This window comes from Emydura macquarii, unplaced genomic scaffold (assembly GCF_026122565.2).
Source record: "Emydura macquarii macquarii isolate MOO-44397 ecotype Brisbane River unplaced genomic scaffold, CSIRO-AGI_Emac_v2 contig_1390, whole genome shotgun sequence".
Lineage (NCBI taxonomy): Eukaryota > Metazoa > Chordata > Testudines > Chelidae > Emydura > Emydura macquarii.
Genome location: NW_027131527.1, coordinates 4,072,951 through 4,094,983, shown reverse-complemented (window position 1 = coordinate 4,094,983; position 22,033 = coordinate 4,072,951). Strand labels below are relative to the sequence as shown.

Genomic DNA, 22,033 nt, shown 5'->3' with positions numbered 1-22,033 from the left:
GCAGTGGTGCAGCCCGTGGGTGTGGCCCCTCCTGGAGGACAGTTGTACCTGCTGAGGTTCCCTCCTGGGGGTCTGACTCCTCAACTGAGGAGTGGTGCCGATGGGCCTTTTCCGGCACCGGAGGCACAGACTGCACTGCCAAAGATTTAATGGATGGGCCCAGGTTCCACCTGGAGACCCCATGGGGCCCAATAAGGCCATTGGGGTAGCCACTGTCCTTGGGGCCAGCCGGGAGCTAACTGTGCCATGGGCTCTGGCACCTTATGTGGGTGTTGACTGCCTGGATGACTGCCCCCCCGGGAGACCCCAAAGCAGTATCAAAGGCAGAGGCCCTGGACTTGTGATACCATGTCTGTCCCAGGTCATAGGCACCCCTCCATGCCGGGGAACACCCCCTAGATGCATCTGACCTGGAAGACGATGACTGCCTCCGCTGCCGCAAGCAGTGCCAACAAGCGGGGTCGCGCTCTGAAGAGCTCGAAGTACCAGAGCATCGCCTCAGTACCGATGATTTCCGGCACTGCTTGCCTTGCGACTCTGTAACAGCCTTCTGTGACCAAGGTCGGCGTTGTCCCAAACTCCTCAGTACTGAGCCAGACTCCAGCAACTAGGTTCTGCACCGCCTCCACGCAGGCGAACTCATCGATGCCAGGTCCTCCAATGACGACAATCGGGTTCTGCACCACCTGGATGCAAGCGAACTCATCAGTGCCGGACAGCAGGAACAGGAGCTGTCCGAGCACCACCTGTCAGACCTTGACCGGTGCTGCCTCCTGGCTTGCGCTGCTTCCAGTGCTGGGGATCGACATTGGCAACGAGTGGGAGATTCCACATCCCATGTTGGTGCAGGTCAGCTCAATGACACCAACCTGGAGCGACTACTGGGGGAGCGGCTCTGCTCTACCCTAGGTGACCGTCTAGCAGGAGATCTTCCTCCCCATACTGGGGATCTCCCCCGCCATTCAGGGGGACCCAACATGGGTTTCCCCTATGACATCGGCCCCTTCTCCCTTGGCAGAGAGGGAGGCGGAGGCAGCGGAGGCGGCAGAGGCAAGGCCAACAAGGCTCTTGCTCCCTGAAAAGCCTCCAGTGTCGACGGCATCGGCAGCAGCACTCTCCCACTCCCAGGAGTCAGGTGAGGCTCCCTGCTCGGAGATGCAGGCACTGGAGAAAGGGTCTCGATGGGTCAAGTTTGGTGCATCTCAATACTTGACCCGACGGTACCGACGGCGCAAGGGAGTGTCCGCGCTCTACGCGCTGCTTCCTATTCTTCTTGGGTACCGGTGAAACTACACGGTGCCAAGTTGCAGACGGTGCCAACGGCACTCTGTACCGATGCCACACTCAGTACCAAGGTTGGCTCAGACGCCGAGCGGATCACTGCCTCCATCAGCAGGGCTGTCAACCGGATTTCTTGATCCTTTGGAGTCCTTGGTTTGAAAGCCTTGCAGATTCTACACTTATCCTTTCTGTGGGCTTCCCCCAGGAACTTAAGACAGCTGTCGTGGGGGTCGCTGAGCAGGAAGGCCTTCCCACAGGAGGCACACGGCTTGAAGCCCGGCGACCAGGGCATGCCCCAGCCGCGCGAAGTCCCAGCTGGGACTGCCTTATCTCTAACTATACTTAACAACTACTTAACTAACTAAATTCAGAATACAAACAGTCCAAACAAGGGGAATAGTACTTGCCGTGAGAACCGAGATCTATCTTATATGGCTCAATATATGAGTATCTGAGCATCTCAATTTTTAAAGTATTTATCCTTGCAAAACCCTATGGGGTCAGGAAGTGCGCTTATCTCCATTTTAAAGTTTGTGAACTGAGACAAAGAGGCAGCTGACTTGTATAAAGAAGTCAAACTCAGGTCTCTCAAGTCCTAGGCTAAATGCCCTAACCACTGGAGAGTCTTTCCTCTTTGATCAGACAAGTGGCATAGATGGGGTTTCAACATCCACGTTTCTAGAGGAAAAAGGAGGTATTTGGAGAAGATCCATTTTCAAAGCCTGTCTCTAGTTCCATAGATATATCAACTCAAGCTGCATCCTCATGCAACACTTTGGATGTGGCATCATAGTACAGCAGGGAGTATTCTGGGACCTGTCTTTCAGTTCAATGCTGGTATTTAGCCAACTGTTTGGTTTGAATGATGGTCCTGTTACCAAGCTGATGACTTTGGGAAGAACTTTTAGATAAATGTATGACAAACAGGACATAACTGATGTTTCAGATTCAATAAGTCAAAACCTCAGGAGCAATCTTGTCATGGCAAAAGTTTCACAATTTAGAACACTTTAAACAACATCCTCCTCCAGCACAACAGCAACTTTTACATAATAACACAAAGAGCAGCAGTTCCACACTATTGGTTTTCTGTTGCTATAATGGCTGCAATAGCCAGCTGTGACCACATTCTATCAGTTCTAGGAGCTATAAAGTGAATCCATATCACTAACTGGCTCAGCTATGCCAAGCTACAAAAAACACTTAATCTTTTATAAGTTAAATGAAAATCTGAAATCGCATAGTCAAAATTCCTGTGCTGAACCATGCACTGTAAAAGTTTGTTGATTGCATTTATTTATTTTTATTATATATGATCCAGCTTGAGATCAGAAAAACTGAAACAATGGGTCAAACGTGCAGAGGGAAGGAATGGAGGAGGAAAAGTATCTTACAGGAAAGTCAAAAATAAAGTAGGGTGAATGCCAGCTTTGATGTAAGCATTGGTGCAATCAGGTGCCACTGAGTTAAATGGGAATTTCACTAGCTTCCTCCAGAGTTGAATATGGCCACACAGAATACCCAGTCAATATGGGCTGCTCATTTCACACTCCCACTGAATGCCAAATCAATACACCTTACACCACTTTGCTATATAGACCTCTGTTAGGATGACTAGAAAAAGTCTACCCCTGCACATTTTCAACACATCTTTTGTCCAAGAAAAGAAACCTGAGCTTCCCCCACCACAACAAATGTAATTTAACAGAAAAATTCTCAAACATTTGGAATTTGAAAAATATTATTGACCCAACTTGCACACAGGGCTTGATTACTGAAGTGAATTAAAGTGAGATGCATTCAACCAACATTATGATCAGGCCCCCCCCAGACTGTAACAAACATCCCTGTTCATTCCACCACCTTTAATGCCATAGGCCAAGTCACAATATTGTTGAGAAGGATCTCCCAAAACTCACTGACAATCTGCTGTCAATTTTGAAGCATGAGGTTTAGTTCTACCTATTTCAGAGGGTGATATTCACTTCACTCACATAAAACACAAATACTCAGGCTTTATTTGTGTGGCTGACGACTTTGTGAGGGGTGAAATACATGGTCCCTAACCTAGTAGCCTCAGCTCCTCTGTACCAGTTGGTGGAGCATGAGGCAGCTATGCATCCACATTACCTCCTGGGACCCGTTCCCTGGCTTCTCTCCATCATTGCCCTTTGCATTACCTATACAGGACTGGCACAGAGCACTCTCTCAGTGCCTTTAAAGCTCCCGTCCACTGCTTCCCCCTCCTTGCAATGTGCAGCTTAAATAACACTGGGGGCCTCATGCTAGCCCTCCTACCCGATGAATTCCATCCAGTGTGTTCTGGACTCAGTCAGCTGAAACTATCTGACTTCAGTGTTCTGAATATCTAGCCAATGACTATCGCTCTATTTCAGTCCAGTGCTGGCTCTATTCACACAACACCAATCGGTCAGCTTCTAACTCAGAGTAGCAAAGGAATGATCAGGTAGCAGAGAGTGTGAGCCTGCATGTGCAGTTTTAAAGGAACTTGTCGGTGGTTCTCTAAAGCAGGGAGTATGAATGGCTACAAACAATTTACTTTTTAAAAGAGAAGTAAACTTCTGAGGATGGATTTTCAGAGGCAATGATGCATTTTCTCTAATACACTTCTTCCTCTGCTATGCACAGCATATGTTCCAGGAGCCTGCAGATATCAGGATTATAAAACTTTACAGTGTATCACAAGCACAAAGATAATGGTATAGACTTTGCTGCAGGCAAAGGATGATAAATGGCCCCAGTGAAGCACTTCTTTGTTGCAGAATATTACACACACACACAAAATACTACAGAGATTAAAATTCTAAAAGAAATACAGCTCGGCCAAAGGAAGCTTAGTGAACTACCTTACATCAGGCAGCCTGTGTACCTATGTTTCCTTTTGATTTTATTTTAGGAAGAGGAAAAAAGGGAAAAATGACTATAACTAACTTTCTTAGAGGTGAACAGCAAAGCTTTCAAAACAAAACTGTTTCAGATCCCCATGATTGTGCGCATGTGTGTTTAGGGGTGAAAATAAGAAACAGGCTTTAAAAACTAAGGCCAAGATTTTCCAATGTGACTCGTGATTTTGAATGCCTTCTATTGTAGGCTCCCAACTTAAAACTGTGTTAGACTATTATTATTTATATGACCATAGCACTTAGAAGCCCTAACCATGGCCAAGTAGCCCATTGTGCTAGGTACTGTACAAACATATATCTAAAGCTAGTCAAAATTTTCCCAATTCCAAATTTTTGATGAATTTTTTTGTTAAATTTGATTTTTGACAGGAAAAATGTGTTGAAAACTGGATCATCTATAGCAACTATAGAAAGTTTGAGGGGCAGAGAAGAGAGAAACAGTAGGATAGATACAACCATAGCTGGCCCTTGATGTACATGTGCCAAGGGCACCAGAACGTTTATAGAAGTGGGAGGACCAAGGCCAAAGTGCCCCCTCCCTCTCCACGGCTGGCTGCTCCAGTGCTAAGCCAGCTACCCTTTCGTCTGGTGCCACACCAGCCCCTGGTGGGAGAAAGGTGTCATTGCAGCACCTCCCCAGCAGAAAATATTCTGCTGGGGGAAAAAAAATCTGTGGGAGACATGAATTCTGCGCTTATGTTTCTTTGTTAAAAAGTTGGGGGTGGGAGGAACATGGCCCTCGGACTTTTAAAAGTGGGATGCCATGGGCCCCTGGACCTCCCGGTTCTGGCCCCAGTGACGTGCAACTCCCAATGCTGTCATGGGAGCTGCAGTCCCAGAACAAGAGCAGAATATGGGTCAGAGAAGTTCCCTGCTAAAGGAAAGAGAGCTATCTCTGCATTTAATAAGAAGGCAGTGCATTAGTGTAAAAGTAATTTTTAAGTCAGCAGAAGCAGTTACTAAAATAAATGTGATTTTAAATGAATTATTATAGCTTACCTTTATATCCCTCCCTCTTAAAACACATACACACTCTCTAAACTGCTCGATTCACTGTTTGCTACATCTAGTTATTTGAAGGAAATTCTAATGGGAGATTCCGGTTTTGAACCATTCCTCACTTCTGTCTTTCAAAGTTCCTGCAGAGCTGTGAATTGACACAGCTAGACCCAGATTTCCCCCAACAGATTCAATCAATAGTACAGGGCATCAACCCAGCATTTTTACATGGAGGCAGTGTTGCCTAGTGAATAGAGCACTGGGCTGGGTGTCAGACCTGGATTCTATTCCCAGCTCTGCTCCTGGTCTACTGGGTGATCTTGGGCAAATCATTTTTCCTCTCTGTGCCAGTCTCTATCTGTAAAATGGGGATAATGATGCTTACTTCCTTTGCAAAGCACTTAGAGATCTACAGTGATCTACATAACAGCTAGGTATTGGTACTACATTCAAATGTCTTTTTCACACTACATGTTGTTTCGAACATTAATTTCAATGGTCTGTTCTTTTTACTTGTCTGTGGTATGACCATCAAGCTTCCATAACATGTAAATATTGCCTTGCTTCAGGGAAAAACAGCATTATTATTCCAGCTTTCTAATCCTAGCACAACAGATCTACTCCCTGGCTAGGGCTTTTAAACACTATGGAAATAGAAAAAATAAATAAATAATATTAGAAGTCTGATTCCAATGTCAAGTGTGCTATAATCTAATAAATCTTGTATCCTATATCAGGTAATTATATCCATCACATGCGGGGGAAGGGACTTGATTAATAGGCTTTCTCCATTTCAAACTTCAGTGATCTTGAGAGTAATACTGCATTGTTTAAAAAATTGTAGCTCCAAAATGTCATATTACTGCTTTTTTACCTTCTAAAAAAGCCGCTTATTTTACAGCCACTCTCCATGCATTTTCCTCCCTTAGATTTAAGGAGGACAAAGTGGTTACATTTCTCTTTAATTTTTGCCAGGAGCTTTATATTTGTGTTGGATGCCTCAGACTAGGGCCTCTTAACTAATTTCACAAATTATGGTGGAACTGCTTTGATTTTGCTGAGCAACAATTCACACAAAAATAATTGGTGTGAACATGACTGTAGCAAATGGATAGGAATAGAGAGTAAGAGTTCTGATATACATACCCATGTACCTCTACCTATCCTTAATCCTGCATGTACTTCTTACATATATGGCAACTCAGATCAGGGTTGCCAACCGTCCGTAAATTTATGGGCAGTCAGTAAAAAGATGTACAATTTTAACACTGTCCATAAACCCATAAATAAATGAAAATGTCCATGAAAGTGGGGAGAAATAAAACATATTTTATTTTGACATTGATTGTCGTCATTCAGAATCACTTCTTGTATTATAAATCTACTGATCATGACTTTATCAGTTTCCTGTTTTCTATTATTGCACACACCCAAAGAACCCGATTGATCAATTAAAGGCAGCTAAAACAATTGCGTAATTCTGAATTCCTGTGTACAGAATATCACAAGTGAGTATACACTTTTGTGACATTATTGTATTGTTTATGATATTTTTAGTGATGTCAGTAAAAAGTTTACCATGTCAGTAAAAAAAATCAACTTCAGATCTTCATGTCAGTAAAAACTAAAATGCAAGATCAGCAACCCTGGTCTCACTTCACCGCTGTAGGTAGCACTAGTTGGTGCCCTGTTGGCCAAGGGCAGGGTAGGCTTGAGGATAAACTACATTTTCACCTCTACCCAGGATCCTACTTTCTAAACTAGGATAAAGGCATATTCATAGACTAATTCAGTTAAGTTTGTGCTATTGCATGCTGTGCTGGATTTGGTCTATACATAAACATGATTTCAGGCTCCAGAGCTGTCAAATTAACCACCTCTCACAAGAAAACAAATTTAAAAGATACTTTTTTTCCCATTTCAAAGCCCACTTCATAAATGCATCATTTTCTAGTAACTGCAGTTTTTGAGTCACATGGGTGCAGAATTTGGCTCTTTCGATCAGATCTGTCTCTAGCTCCTGTGCACTTTAAACATTGATCACTTCTGTTGGTCTCTTTGCTTTGAATTAGAGTCCTGTTGCAGCAAAGTGAGCATTTATAAACTCATATCTCCTGAGAAGTAACCTGTTTTTCTAAATAAATGTCAATAAAGGGATACATAAAGGATTGTAGAACATGCATAGCATGACCTCAGTAGCAGTCTGCTTACTCTTACTCATCTGACTGCAGTTGCTGCCTTAATTTCCCTATTCTGGCTAAACAATAAAAATTACACACATTCTGGGGTAAACAAAAGTCTAAACTAGTCTAATAGAGTCTGAAATCTTCACCCACTCTTTTCCCTGGAGAGTTGGCCAATCTTCATTTATCCCCCATCTGAGATACAGCAATAGCAGCCCTTATTGGTTCCTATACATCAGAAGGGAGCACACAAGCTCCAGTGCTGGGGGCCCCTAAAAGAGAAGCTGGCATCAGGTCTGACAACCAGCTCTCCCCAATGCTACTTCCTCTGCTCTGCCCATTTCTTAATTCCCCTCTCAAGGTTTGACTGTCTGACTCTCTACCCAAAGTAACATCTCCATCAGGCTCCCTTATTTAGCCATCTGGTTGTCTTTTTAGGCCTTTTCCTGCATCCACCAAGTGCTTTATACTAAAATGATACAGCGATCTTGTTCACAAAATTGTTTTCATTTTCCCCACTCTCTCACTCCCAAAAGGGAGTTTATCTATAGCCCTGCCTCCTTTCCCAGCATTCTCATGATCCTTTTATGAACTACAACCGCCTTGTACAACCATCATCTTGGTGGTGGACTGGACTAAGACCAAGGCTGTACTGGGTCTGTGGCCTGCCTTAAAGAATTAGCAGACACAGTTAGTATCTGCCAATCTTGGTGAAAAAAGCCCTTCCACCCTATCTTCTTTCCAGTTCTTCCTAGAAAATTCACTTCTTCAGCATAAACACTACCCTGTCTAATTCTCCTGCCCTTTGTACCTCATCATTTTAGAGCAAGGCAACTAAAGGAAATTGTGCAAAGTTAATACTTTCTTCAGTGTTTCCTAGAGGCCTATTGTCTTCTCTGCACCTAACTTCTGGAGTATCAGCCCTTTTGGGCAGGCTATGTCTTTATAAGGGTCTTGAAAGGGAACACTGGACCATCTGTCATTACTGTGTATAAATAATAAAATATACACCTAAATCCCTTGGTGCCCTACATTTCTAGTCCTCGTGATTGTGGATGAAAACTTGAAATTGTAAAGCAAGTGCACCCTGCAGGCTCAGAAACCAGAAGGCAAAGAAAAAGAATCCAACCTTTATTTTTTAATCTTATGAATTTGGTCCTTAGCCATCATAAAGGACAAGTTTACAACAAGGTGTCATTAAAAGTATTTTTCATAAACAGTTTTTTCTTCCTGCTGTTTATAATCATCCTGTGTCAGCTTGAAAGAGAAACCTATTTATTTCTGGAACTTGTTTTCCCTCCATGGTGAGCACACTGATTTATTATTACAAGACTTCTTCAGGACTGCTTGTTATCAAAGGTTTGCTCAGAACATTGGTTTGTTACTGAAAGATCACTCTGAAGAAAAAAGCAGGCTGAATACTCAGATTTATGATTATTCATTTAGGAGATTTTCAAAAGCATGTATGAGATTTAGGAGCATAAGTTGCATGGACTCAATTATATTTGTGCTCCTAAGTTCCATATGTGCTTTTGAAAAATCTAACGCTCGAGGCTTTCATTAGATAGATCTGCTTTGACTGTGTTCATGCCCCTATTATGTTTACTTTCCACAGTCATTCTACAGAACAAGAATATTTGCAGAAATTGTATATTTTAACCAATAGTGGAGAATATTCATGGAATTCATTGAATTTTGAATTATTAAATGTGAGGATTCACACTGGAAGCAATTCTAAAAGTTATGCTCCTCCAAATCAAGGAGCTGAAACACACCATGTGACGTAAGTATCCAGTCAAAACTCTTTGAATGTCTCCTCTTGAGTACTCACCACAAACTGATCATGAACACACCGGAGGCCAGGACTTAGTGATCAAAATAATTCATCAGGTAATTTTAAATAATTACCTATAAATTTGAGAAAATTGTGATCTGTAACCAGAACGTTCAGGAATTGATCAAGAACCAAAATCAAACAAATGACTCATCCACTTCCATTCAGAAGGGGGGGCAGCACACAGCTGTCCAAATTCACATTTGTGGGTGCAAAGGAAGGGTCTAGTTAATACTCTCCTGTGCCAGTGGAGGCACTATGCTGGAGCAGTGGGAAAAGGCAGCTCCAAATCCTAGCTAGGACTCCTAGTGGAGGTTCTGATTCAGCAGATGGAGCAGGGATTGCCTCTTGACCACCCTAGTAGCAGAAGGGGAAGAGTGCGAGGCTCTGTAGATGGATGAACCCAGAAACCCCTCAGTGTGTCATTCACTATTCTAACAATCCTTTGTTGAACAGCAGTTTTTGATGTCTAGTAACCCCAACTCACTGAACTGGGGGATCTTCCCCTATCAATGGGCACAGGAAGGCAGGGATTGGTACATTGCTTTTGAAGCTGCCCCCTTGGCCAGCACATCTCTAGGCATCTGATAATGCAACATTCACTTGACCATATTGTAGTTTGTGTTAGATTCTCCCTGCATACAACCCGACAGTCTACAATGATTCTTAACCATTATTTTAGGTAACACTCATGCCCACCTAAAATATCCACCAAATTACAGTGAGCTGAGGGACAGGTCTAGCCCCCACCCCCATCTCCATGAATGCAGCAGTCCCCAGACAATGGAACCAAGGTATGTAAGGGATGGGGCTCATCATGCCTTGCACAGTGCAGAGCCCAGCTGTGCAGAGGACTGATGGTGGTGGATCATCAGTGAGTTGGAGAAGGACCATGGGGATCTACCACTGATCTTTTCTTGCACTCCTCCTCCACCCTCGGGCCTACAAGGGGGCTGCACTGGGGGTGCACAAAGCTATTCTAGCCATGTGGCCAAAGTAGCAAAGGAGTTACTCTGTGTGCTTGGAGTTACTATGCAACCCCACCCTTTTACCTTGCTTCTCCCCCAGCACCTAGCTCAACTATTCAAGAGTGGCATTGGGTTTAAAACGTGCTTCTATGTTCAGAGCTGGTTCAAGCCAGCCAGCTTCGTGTTACATCTTTATTACACTTCACACAAGAAACAAACGTGTTAAATATTCAGAGCCCAAAAATATTAGTTATTATTTAGTATCTTCTATCGTGCTTTTCATCCATAGATCTGAAATCATTGGAAAGGAGATAAGTATTATTATCCCCATATTTGGCCTCTTTGCATCTCACTTTCAAAAATAAAATTAATTGCTGGCCTGAGAGCTTTCAAGCCAAAGTCAGTTATTTGTACAAACTATGGGCTAGATCCTCAGCTGGTGTTTACTGGAATAGTTCCACTGAAGCCAATGGAGTTAAGCTTATTTAGCCTAGCTGAGGATCTGGCCCATTATGATGCCATGCTATTTGTCAAATACAACAGATCGGTTTTTTTCCATGAACATGCAGAGCATCTTACAGCACTGTGCACCATTCTGTGCACTCCAGAATCCATGGACATCATAAGAAAATTGTGTATAAAATGCAAGAACAAAATGTACATATTAAGCACGTTAGCGAAAATTTGCTGGGAAAAATACTACTCATAAATACATAGCTAATTTAGCTTCATAAACCCTCATTCAGCAAGATGTTTAAGCAAATGAATATTCCCACTGACTCTTTGATGTCAAAAGATCCACTAATGTGCTTAAAATTAGGCACACACATAAGTACCCTGCTGAATCAGGGCCATAGTCAACAGAAACTAGAATTCATATAAAAAGCGTTACTAAAAATAAACTGGCCCATACAATTAAATTTGTATGAGGCATACATAAAGAAAAGATATTACAAGATGCTACACATAGGTATATAAGGTTGTAGAAAAAACCGTATACAATTTTAACATTTGAGAAACAGCATGTGAGCCTATAATTATAAAGAGTATAATAATGAACACACGCACAGGGACAGAGTTAAGTTCATGCATGGTCAGCCTTACCTTTGGCATTTCCTACCTTTGAGTGATTAACCATATGATCGAATTAGTAATAGTCTCAATGTGGTTTCCTACAGGAAATACAGAATTAATTCAGCAGCCAGGAGCATTCAGCAAAACGAATTCAGCCATCTGTTTCAAAAATACAAACAAGTCTGAAATGATCTCAGCAATTTATGATAGGTTTAAAAAAAATCACTCATTATTTTGGATCACCGTTTGTATAATGCTTTTTATAGCTCATATGAGAAGCTTTTCTTTTTTCCCTCCTCCTAATTAACACTAAGGATTTGAGATGCAATTTTGCCTCTGATCTGCTAATTTAAACTAAATCCAGGGAAATTAGTAACAATGGCCCAAGGAAATGTTGAAACAATTGAAATACACAAGTAAGTGACTGAAACAGAATGCCAACGTCCCCTGGTCAGCTCACTATGATCAAAGAGGAAATAGATCAATTGTAAGGTCATTAAAGGACAAGAGAAACACAATGGATATTGATGTAAAAGAAAACAAGCTCAGAAAAGTTTAATTGTAATACAGCCGTTTTAATAGAAGAGCCATTCAAGTGGGACAAGGCCCACTACATGCCCTTGGACACAGAGGTCTCCTATTATTAGTGTACATGCCTGATTAACTACTTACTCACCCACTTGGCTGCAAATAACTAGCATTCTGTAACTGATCCCAGTGGGACCATCAGGGTTCATCCAATTCAATGCAGTTATTGAATGTTTCATTATGGCGATCAGCTGTCATCCATGTGCCAAAGAAACTCATCGTATGCCACAAAGTGCTTTGTGGCCTTTGCTTTAAAATGCATTCAAGTGGGAGAATGTCTTGTGAAGCAGGGCTCCTAAAAAAGACTGTGATTGATGAGTGATTACAGTGATTTAATTTCAGCTGGTTCAATCGGTAGACATTATGACTACAAAACCAGCTGGGCCTGCTATACATCTTTTCATTGATCCTCCTTCATCTTGTGGGAGAGGTAAAGAATGAAAAGCATTTCAAATTATGTTATTATCTCTCTGACTGCAGAGGGGAGATAGAAGAGGAGGGTGCCTTGTGCTATATGGTAAATTAGTGTTGTCGATAGAAAAATATTAAAAGAACAAAATGTAACAAAATTCTGAGATTCATTTATCCCAGGAAAGCAATCTCTTTAAAGTCTGTATTCTGTTCCATTAAGAAGTCCAGAAGAGATGGAATTGAGGTATATTCCAGAATTCAATTTACTGGTTAATTTATTGGGGCAAGTCTACATTATGGCTGGGAAGCCTGTCACCATAGCTGCCATCTGAGATTTGGGCCTTTATACTACAGGCTATTTTGGTTTAAATTGTATCACTGATATTGTTCACAGTGGCTAGGGTACAGCTATAACTTAGATGTAAAGGTTTCTTTGTGATAGATTTACCCATTAGGATGCATGGGGGGAAAGTGTAATGATCCAACCTTCCAAAATACAATCCTAATCTTAATTTGTTTTGTTAGGTCCTCCCAGATTTGACATTAGCACCATTATTAATAAACCAAGCCCTGGAACTGTGTGTTCTGTGAATGTTAACACAGAGTCAGTAAAATAAATACATTTTCACTGTTTCAGGGAAGATTACACTGAAAAAACCCTAAAATGAATATCTGGCAAGAATGGGATAATGCAGCCTTTATAGAGTGGCCTTAGGATTGAAAGTGATCAGGGAATAAATAGCAATAGACTAGTTCTCATTTTCCCTGCCTGTGGTCTACACGACAATAAATCTTTCTTGAAAGAAAAATTCCTCTTACCCATTTTCCCAAAAAGAAGGATGAGTCACTGAAGGTGATGCAAGGTCAACATCAATTTATCTACATAATTGTCAGGCATCCAAATGACACATTTTATCAGCCTGTTCACTTAATGATGCAACATGATAGATATGGTTATTTCCACTTGTACTTTTTGTCTTTTTTGTATGCCAATAGGCAGCTTTTGTAAAAACACAAACACAGAACAATGGTATTTGGAGAGTTTTAAAAATAAACACATAAGGATTTCATTACTCATCTAAATGATAGAGAAAAGGAAACCACCAGCCAGCTAACTTCTAAGCCCTTTGGGGAAAAGACGACATGCTATTCAGGTCCAAAAGGTAGAATAATATGGATAAATCTATGTGGTAGATGTTGGACCTGATTAACAAAAATGTTGATTTTCAATGGTCTTCTGGGGAGTTATAAGCAATAGAATGTCCTGTGCTATCAGACACATCACATTTCAACATAATCCTTATTAGGGCCTACTCTTAGTTTATTATCCTGTTTCACCCTCCCTTCTGGCTTCTCCTCATTGTGATTGACTACAGGTTAGACTCAGTGGGCAGACAGGGAGGCAATGCATAAAACGGTGTAACTTACACTTCGGTGAGGGGTTTAGGGAATGTGGGTAAAATCCTGGCATTACTGAAATCAAGGGGAGCTTTGCCATGGATTTAAGTGGGGCCTGTGAATTCAAGTTTGTGTAAATGCCATGCTGAAGTGCCCAGAAGGTGTAAGTTCCTGTCATGAGGTACTCTCATTGCCGGCAGCACCGCCTGCTGGCCATCCTGGGAATTAGCTCCAGCCAGGCATTGCACCCTCCCCTGGTGCTGTCTCTCCCATCCTCCTCTCACCCTGCAGCCCCTCTCACTTCAGGAACTGCAGTTTCCTCTTTGTGGCTCAGCGTTCCAGCTAGGTCACTACATAGCTCCCCCTTCCGGAGGGGTGGGTGTGGGTGGTTAACAGAGTCTTTTCCAGAAGAAATGATCCCAGGCAGTCCACTGTCCTCTGCATAGTATGTGCTGCATCTCCAGTGGCTGTCAGGAGAGCCCAGACTCACCCTCTACTTTGGGTCCTACCTCAGAGACCCTCTAGTTAGCAGCCAAAGCTTGCGCTGCTATCCCCCTGAGCCTTCTTCTAACTTCTTGGCTTCCCCCTCTTTAGGTTTGCCAACCTCTCAACTCCCTCCTTTCAGGAAGGAGCTGTGAACTACCCTCTATAATCCCAACACACCTCCCAGGGAGTGACTGCAGCCTACCTTCCTGCAGCTCCCTTCTGTTGCCAGCTACCTGGCTTTATACAGGCCTCATCTGCTCCTGTCCAGCTGAGCCTCTTTTCTGATTAATCAAGCCCTCCAGGTGCCACCTACAGGTTAATTGGGCCTAATTTCCTCTCTCAGGGCCAGTGTGGGGAGTACACCCAACCACAGTCACATCTGTTATTTAACAGGGACAAGCTAAACCACTGTAAACCAGATTTAATAACCTTCTCCTTTCATACTAACCCTAGGTTTAAAATCTCTTTTTATACTGAAAGACAGGTCCAGCCCATAACCCTGGATACAAAAGCATCCAGATTCATGCCTGGTCTTTATCTCTACAAATTGACTGACAGGGGCATACTAAACTCCGCACAAATATGCAGGAGGCTGTGGGAAGCATTTGTCCTAAAGTGGATTAACAATAACAGGTACAAGAGGCTGATCCCAAGCCCACTGAAGTCAATAGAAATGTCTTCTCCTAACTTCTGTGGACTTTGGAGCAGGCCCTTAATGTCTGTGTGCACAATACCCAAACTGCTTTGCAGACTTCCAGCTCTGCAGATCTCCTACAGCCCTCATTTCAAAACAAAATTAGATTATATTATAGTCTATATAAATAGACAGTACTAGCCCATCAGAAATGGGTCTAAATTTACTTTAAAATAATGTTGCTTGGCAGATGTCAAGAGCTGGGCTTAATAAAAATGAATGAAGCACCATATTGTGATGTGATGTGAACAGAAACGTTTTTTATTCCATCCTCACTAAGCAAACAAGGCAAATCTAGTGATACACATAGCGAATGAAAGATCAGAACAATCTTGTGTTTATTTAAAACACTGTTCTAGCATATCTTTTTTGTTTATGCAACTCTAGCACTCAGCACTAAAGAGGCGATAATGTATCATTCAGAGATGAAAAATTAATCTCACTGGCTTGTGAGCATCTTTGCAATTTTCTTGTGTATAGAATTTACTCTTATATCATATGTGATATATTGTATTTTTTCTATTTCTGTGATTTATTTAAAAAGCTGGTGTGGTGTTTTGGAGATCTTCTAGAGGGCATTAGTAAACATTAACTCAGTCTAAGCATCTCAAGGCCTACCATTTCTACAGTCCCAGCAACAAACGTGCAGCAGGAACACAGCCAGGTTCTATTTTCAGTGACAGAAATCCAGTAGAGGTCCCTCTTGTTATTATTTCAGTTAAATGCATAAAGAAAAAGCATCCTCCACTCCTCTGAAACTAGCAGAGCTGCATTAAAGTGCTACATGATCAAATAATGCGTTTCTTTCAGGACTTTAGAAAGTATCAGTCACTGAAGTCCTCATTTCCCCTTATTGTTCATTGCTGTCACAGAACCCTCCATCCTCTTCCACAGCCCATTTCTGGTAGGAATATTCTAGGGCTCCACCGCCATAGCCATATGTGAAAGAAGGTTTTCTAATTCCTGAGTCACTGGCACCTGCAAACTACCAAAGATTTCAATAGCAAGCATTCTTTGCCAATGACAGTTACAGACAAACCCCATTCAGGATTCTTGATGCCTGTGGGAATCCATTCTGGGCAGCCATGTCCCATGTGACTGTGGAATGCAGGCTTCCTTGTCAATTATGTAAGGATGTAGCATATAGGGCCTGAAGAATAATACCTGGCCCTTGTGGAGTGCCTCTCATCCAAAGATCTCACAGTGCCTTGTTATATTTTAATACATAGAAAGACAGCAATTGGATAATTGCAAGGCTTGTGCCTAAGGACAGTGTTGACCAACGTATCTACCCCCCTAAGACCATCACCTGCTTGAGGAAGGCATTGGTGTTTGGGGAGTAGGACAGGCTTGGACAGACAGCAGCTGGGATGTTTCAGTAGCAGAAAGGGGGACTTTTCCTCACCTCCAGCAGTGAACAGTTTATTCTTACTCAAGCATTACACCCACCAGGGGACAAGGAGGCCAGTGACAGCTCCTTTTCGATCTCCTGGGAGGTTCCCCTTCCCTGGACAGTCTATTAATTGAATAAGCAAAGCATGCTAGGGCTATCATCGCCCTCCCACCACCCCACTTTTCCACACCTCTGAAACAAACCAGGCTTCCCCCCACCTTGTGCTCATTTCCATTCAAAAGCATGTGGAAATGTGAGCCAGCAGAAGGGGGTGGGGGAGTATCCTGACAATTGATTTTCATTGGATTAATCAAAGTGGATGTTGGCTGTCTCTTGTTTTCTTCCTGGAGAGCGTCTAATAGGATTAATTTGAAGGCTGTGGATACAAGTTGCCATTCTTTTTCCAAGTGAGGCAGAGAGGGCCATGGGGCAGGGTGATGAAAGGCATTCTGGCAGCCAGTTCTGCTTCATGCCTCTCCACCAATTAGTTTTTCAATGTCTGCTCAAAACAAGCAGGTTACCAACCAGCTTGTTAGTTTAGCATCATTTTGTATCTATTTTCTCTGCAAAATGTCATTCAATTTGATGATCAGGGCTGGCAGCTGAGAGAGATAGTGAGAGATGGAAAGGAGGGGAGAGAAACACAGCCATACTATATATATATATATCCACACATATGGGCCAGTTTTGTTCTTCTCAACATCAATAATAAAATTCCCATTGACTGCCATGGAACAGGTCCACATAAAGAAGGTAAATACCTCAGATACAGTCAGCAAGGAGCTGTCCAACTTCTCTCTGTGACTCAGCTTAGCCAGCGGAAGAGTCTCTTCATGCAGCTGGAAGGAGGAAATTACCTTGAATAATATGTAATGATGTTTAAAAAAGCCTTTGTTTGGGGAGAGGCATCTCGGTAAACTTGCTCTGAAAGTGGACATTGCTCCACATTTTAATCCCAAGAGCCACTTTCCACTATTGATACGTTAGAAACACCGACTCTGATCCCATAACTGTATTTTTAGAAATTGTAATACGACTGTGAACATCAGTCCAATATAATTGCAGAAATGTTTAAAACATCTATAGGGGTGTTAATTCCCTGACCCCCAAAATTTTACTGTTTATAATAATTTTACTGCTTCATACGAATACCTTGGAAGTTGAACACTGAAATCTTTGTCCTTAGTCCAAGTGTCCACTTGCACTGAAAAGACTATTACTGAAGGATTGCTTTCTCCCACTGGATGTTGATTTTATTTATATAAGACTTGAAGTATGTGCTTTGAACATAATAACTACACACATAAGAGCAGATCATCAATGGGTGTAAATCACAATGAATGGAGTACACCTATTTACACCTGCAGAGGATCTGGCCCAAAGACTGACAGGAATTCTGCAACAAGATTTTCAGAAAGGAAAGCAGCTTAAGAGGGGCAACAACAAATCACATGTTGAGCCTAATAATTCTGGCAGTGTCACTTTAACACAAACAAAAATCCCTAAAAAATTTCTCAGCTAAGTGCACAGAAATCAGGGACTCCTGAGATAATGGCTTCCTATTCCAGCATTCTGCCTCGGTATTGTAATAAAATGATGTATACCAGCATCTCAGCTCATCAGAACTGGAAAATATTGCTAGACATGTCTCTCCTAAACAGCTACAGTATGTCATAACACTTAAGTTGTAAAGAGATGGCACTGAAAGGCTTAAGAAAGCCCCTGCTAACCTTGCTGTAGTGGATGGATATAATATCTTTCATAAGTTCTGCAGAATTTTCCTTCCTGCTGTGCTTCATTTCAGAATCTATGGCTATCATTCAAAAACATCTGCTTCTTCTTTTTACTGTGCACTACATGTCACAAAAGCAATTGCAAAGCTTTTCTTGGGAAGTATTTACTTCCTCCATTCCCCACCACTTGCAAAGAAATCTCAAATGTTGGATCTTTGATGTCTGCTGCAAGACTGATGAAGCACTTGTCTTCATGTAAGACACTGCATAAAATTGTAGGGGTGGGCTGCAATGCAGAATCGCAAAGTACAGCCTTCAATGCAGATTTACAATCTGCCCTAAGGGTACCTTTATTTTACTAGAGGACCCTGCGGTGGATGTAGCTATGAAACATGCTGACTTTGTTTTCTGTGAACTTTTCCATTTCTAACAACTCTGCTTGCATGCGAAGATAACAGCCATTTTGTTATCACAGTAGCCGCAGACTGTTCCAAAGGTTAAATGCACTCTGTGCTCTCTCATGGAGCTCTCTCAATTGTTACTTTTAATTTTAAAAAAATCATTTTAGACTAATTTAATGATATGGAAAGTGTGAAGAGGTAGTAACAAATTGTTTGTTAGCTAGATACATAGGAAAAATGTGAGATTCACCAGAAAAAGAAAACCTCTATTTTTAATTATTGTTAACGAACTAACAGATTTACCTTAAAATCCTTAGAAAATTCAGTCTTCACTCATATAATCTGTGCTGTAAACTTGGGTAAAATACTGTATATCTTTATACAAAACAAAGAAGTTAAATCCCTAAGTGGAAAAATTAATTTCAACCTGAACTACAGTCACAACCTGGACTTCTGTAAAAAGACACAGGAAGCAGTGAATTATAGGGCTATAATGCCACTGAGTTGTTCTGGTCTAGGTGCTTGCCCTCATCAAGACCAATTTTAATTTCCATCTTCACTGAAAGAAAGACTAAATTAGGAACATATTTCTGCTTAGATATAGTTTTCTTTAAAATAGAACATTAGAGTTAAAAGCAGTCTGGGCAGAGGATGAAGAACTATGAATAGCTGCAGCCAAGTCAGCAGAAATATAGTGTAAAAAATCCAACACGCTTCTAGTTTAAAAATAGAAAAGCATGTCTAAATGTTAGCAGCAACTCACCCAGAGTCAAGGTCCTTTTCATTCTCTAGTCAACATGCCAGATGATGGAGGAAATAGCAACAAACCAAGTTATGTATCCTACTGACTTATTTAATAACAGAAATTAGAAAATGACCCAAGTGAGGGTGAAACCTGTTTAAACGTCAAAAGCTAAAAGTGGCTAATACAAAATAAGGTTATGAGCGTGACCCCCCTTCTGTGAATTTAGACTCCTGCAGAGTCCTAAGTCTGTAGTTACAATATTTCAGCAAACTGCATGAGAAAGAAAATACAATTTTGCTCTTTTCTTTGTTCTGCCCTTCCATGGCTCTGTGACTGTGATTCAGAAAAGGATAAACATTTGCAGGCTCATTTGTATAAAAATCAAAATAGATTAGGGTGATCTTATACGTATGGCATGTTGTGCCTTTCATCCTTAAGAATCTGAAATAGTTTACAAATTATAGTCCAAATGCTGCCCCCACTAAAGTCAAGGGGAGTTTTGCCACTGATTCCAGTGGGAGCAGAAACAGGCCATAGGCATATGAATCAGTTTGTCCAACCCTCAAGTGAGACAAGGCAACTGTTTAGGACACCTTAGTGTAGGGCAGGAAGGGGGAGTGGATGTCTCTTATTGATTTACAGAGGAAATTTTAAGTAGTTAGAATGGAATGATCCTGTTCAGGAACTTGGCCAGGACACCATAGCCAGCTAGTACCTTTGTTCTTGCAAAAAGTCCCAAGAGATGTTTAATTACAAGTAGGCAAGAGCTGTGAGGGTAACTGTAGGAGGGAAAGGAAACACATCCCCTCCAGAAAAACCAACAAAGGGTGCAAAGGGTGAAACCCAGGGAAATAGGGAGACAGGGCGGCCAGCCCTGCTACACAGAGGCTGCAGGGCTTCCCTCAATGCCTCCCCTCAGACACGTAGGGCTAATGTGGAGATGACTGTCTATGTTAGCCTGGCTGCCTCTGCTCCTGCCTACACTGTTATCCCTGCTGGCCTCCAGGCAGCAGCAAACACCCAAAACAGGGGAGGTGAAGGGAGGATGACAATGGTTGGTCACTCACTGTTCAGAGGACTAGCTCAAGCATCTATTCTCCTCTGACCCTCACTTTCCCAAATCATACCACAGAACCTTCAGGCCACCAAGAAGCTTCCTGCTCCCTGCAACACCTAAGGCTCCAGTTTTTCCCAGACCCTCCATTGCCGCCAGCTGCTCAGAAACATTCACAACGCTGCTGCATTCAAACTCCCTCTCTGCTCTCCCTGGTACCCTGGCTTGGCTCCCCAAATCTACCAATGGTCCAGGCTTCCCAGTCCCCTGGCTACCTCCAAGCTGCTCCTTGCCCAGAACTCCTAGACACAGACACTCTGAGACAGAAGAGACAGAACTTGTTCTGAAAGCCATTAATGGAAGGGCGGGGTAGTAGGTTGGTTTTGGCGGGTGAACTGCACGTAAAGCCCTTTGATTGAGGGAGTACATCTGCCATTAGCTAGTCAGGTTTGCAACGTGGGGGTAACTTTAGACTGTCAGCAACTGCTGAATGACCATATTACTGCAGTGACCCAGTCAGTTTTTTACCATCTGTGTTTGGCTAGGAGGTTTCAACTTTTCCTTTCAGGTATAGTCCTTGCCACCATTATCCATAGTCTTATTACTTCAATATTATACTAGTGCAATGTGCTCTCCATGGAACAACTCTTTCAAACCGTTCAGAGACTGAAGCTGGTGCAGAAGGCAGCAGCTCACCTACTAAGAGGGGCATCTTGCTGGGAGCATATGACACCAGTGCTCCGGGATCTGCACTGGCTGCCCATTGGTCTCAGCACAGAGTTTAAGATATTGGTTATGACCTATAAATCACTCAGTAGCTTGGGACAGATCCACTCGAGGGATCACCTCTCACCAGGCCAGACTGCCACAGCAGCAGTGCTCCAGCCAGATCCCCTCATTGCAAAAGCTAGGGGCTAGCTGGTAGGGTGTGCTGTGAGGGATTTGAGACTCTGGAACTTGCTTCCCCTCCCGTTGGTCTGAAATAGCCCAAATTTGATGAGCTTCTAGACAGTCTGCACTAGACACTGATTGTGTTTTTGGAGATAGTGAAGGATGTGCTTCCTACAATGCCAGGAAAGGAATTTCTGTAGGAGGCTGGCTGAGTTCCTGTTGAGATGATTACTGGTATCAACCAAGAATGGGATACAGGAGTTTTTTGTGTGTGTGTGTGTGTGTGTGTGTGTGGGGGGGGGGGGGGGGGGGGGGGGGGGGGGGGGGACGGGACACGGACGACAGGCATGTTAGAGAGAAAGATGAACCTGTAGATGTGGGGGGGAGAGGACTAAAGGAATAACAGAAGTAATATTAATACCACTACATTGGAATGTGCTGGCACCCAAGGACCTCTGCATTCCTTCACAAGAGGTAACTACAAGTAACATGCCCCCAAAAGGAGGTGTGAGCCCCACATAAACTCTTCACACATCAACTCAACTCCTATAGCAGGCAGACAATATATCAAAGAAAAAATCCTGGTGTTAGCCATCAAAGGATACCACAGATTAACTGTGCTATGCAGAGAGGGAAAGAACCCTAGTTTCAAGCTTTCCGTGATAAAGGTTCTACCTGCTGCAGAAACTCACTCCTCCCAGGTGGAACACGGAGGAGCTGAGGGCCTCAGGGTAATATTAAGTACTATTAGCGATGGGTCAGTAAGGATTTTCCGTAATGCATGAGTTTTCAAGATTTCAAAATTCATCCTGCATTTGGATGAAAAGCCCAAATCTTGAAAACTTTTATGAACTCAATCATTTAAAAAAAAATTCAAATCAGTCAATCTAAACGTTTTGTTTTGATTGACATTTTCTATTTTGTTATCCCTTTTAAAGTCTTTTTTAAAGTATCAATTAACTAAAATTTCATACTG

General features: G+C 42.4%; 1 long non-coding RNA gene across 1 annotated transcript; it reads right to left on the bottom strand.

Moving 5' to 3' along the window:
- Positions 1 to 10,369: 10,369 nt before the first annotated feature.
- On the bottom strand, positions 10,370 to 17,058 carry LOC137156200 (uncharacterized). The gene is made up of 3 exons (XR_010920692.1): positions 16,995 to 17,058; positions 11,310 to 11,422; positions 10,370 to 10,480 (listed from the first exon to the last, which is right to left on the bottom strand). It is a non-coding gene; the product is annotated as an uncharacterized lncRNA (long non-coding RNA).
- Between the last annotated feature and the right edge of the window lie 4,975 nt (positions 17,059 to 22,033).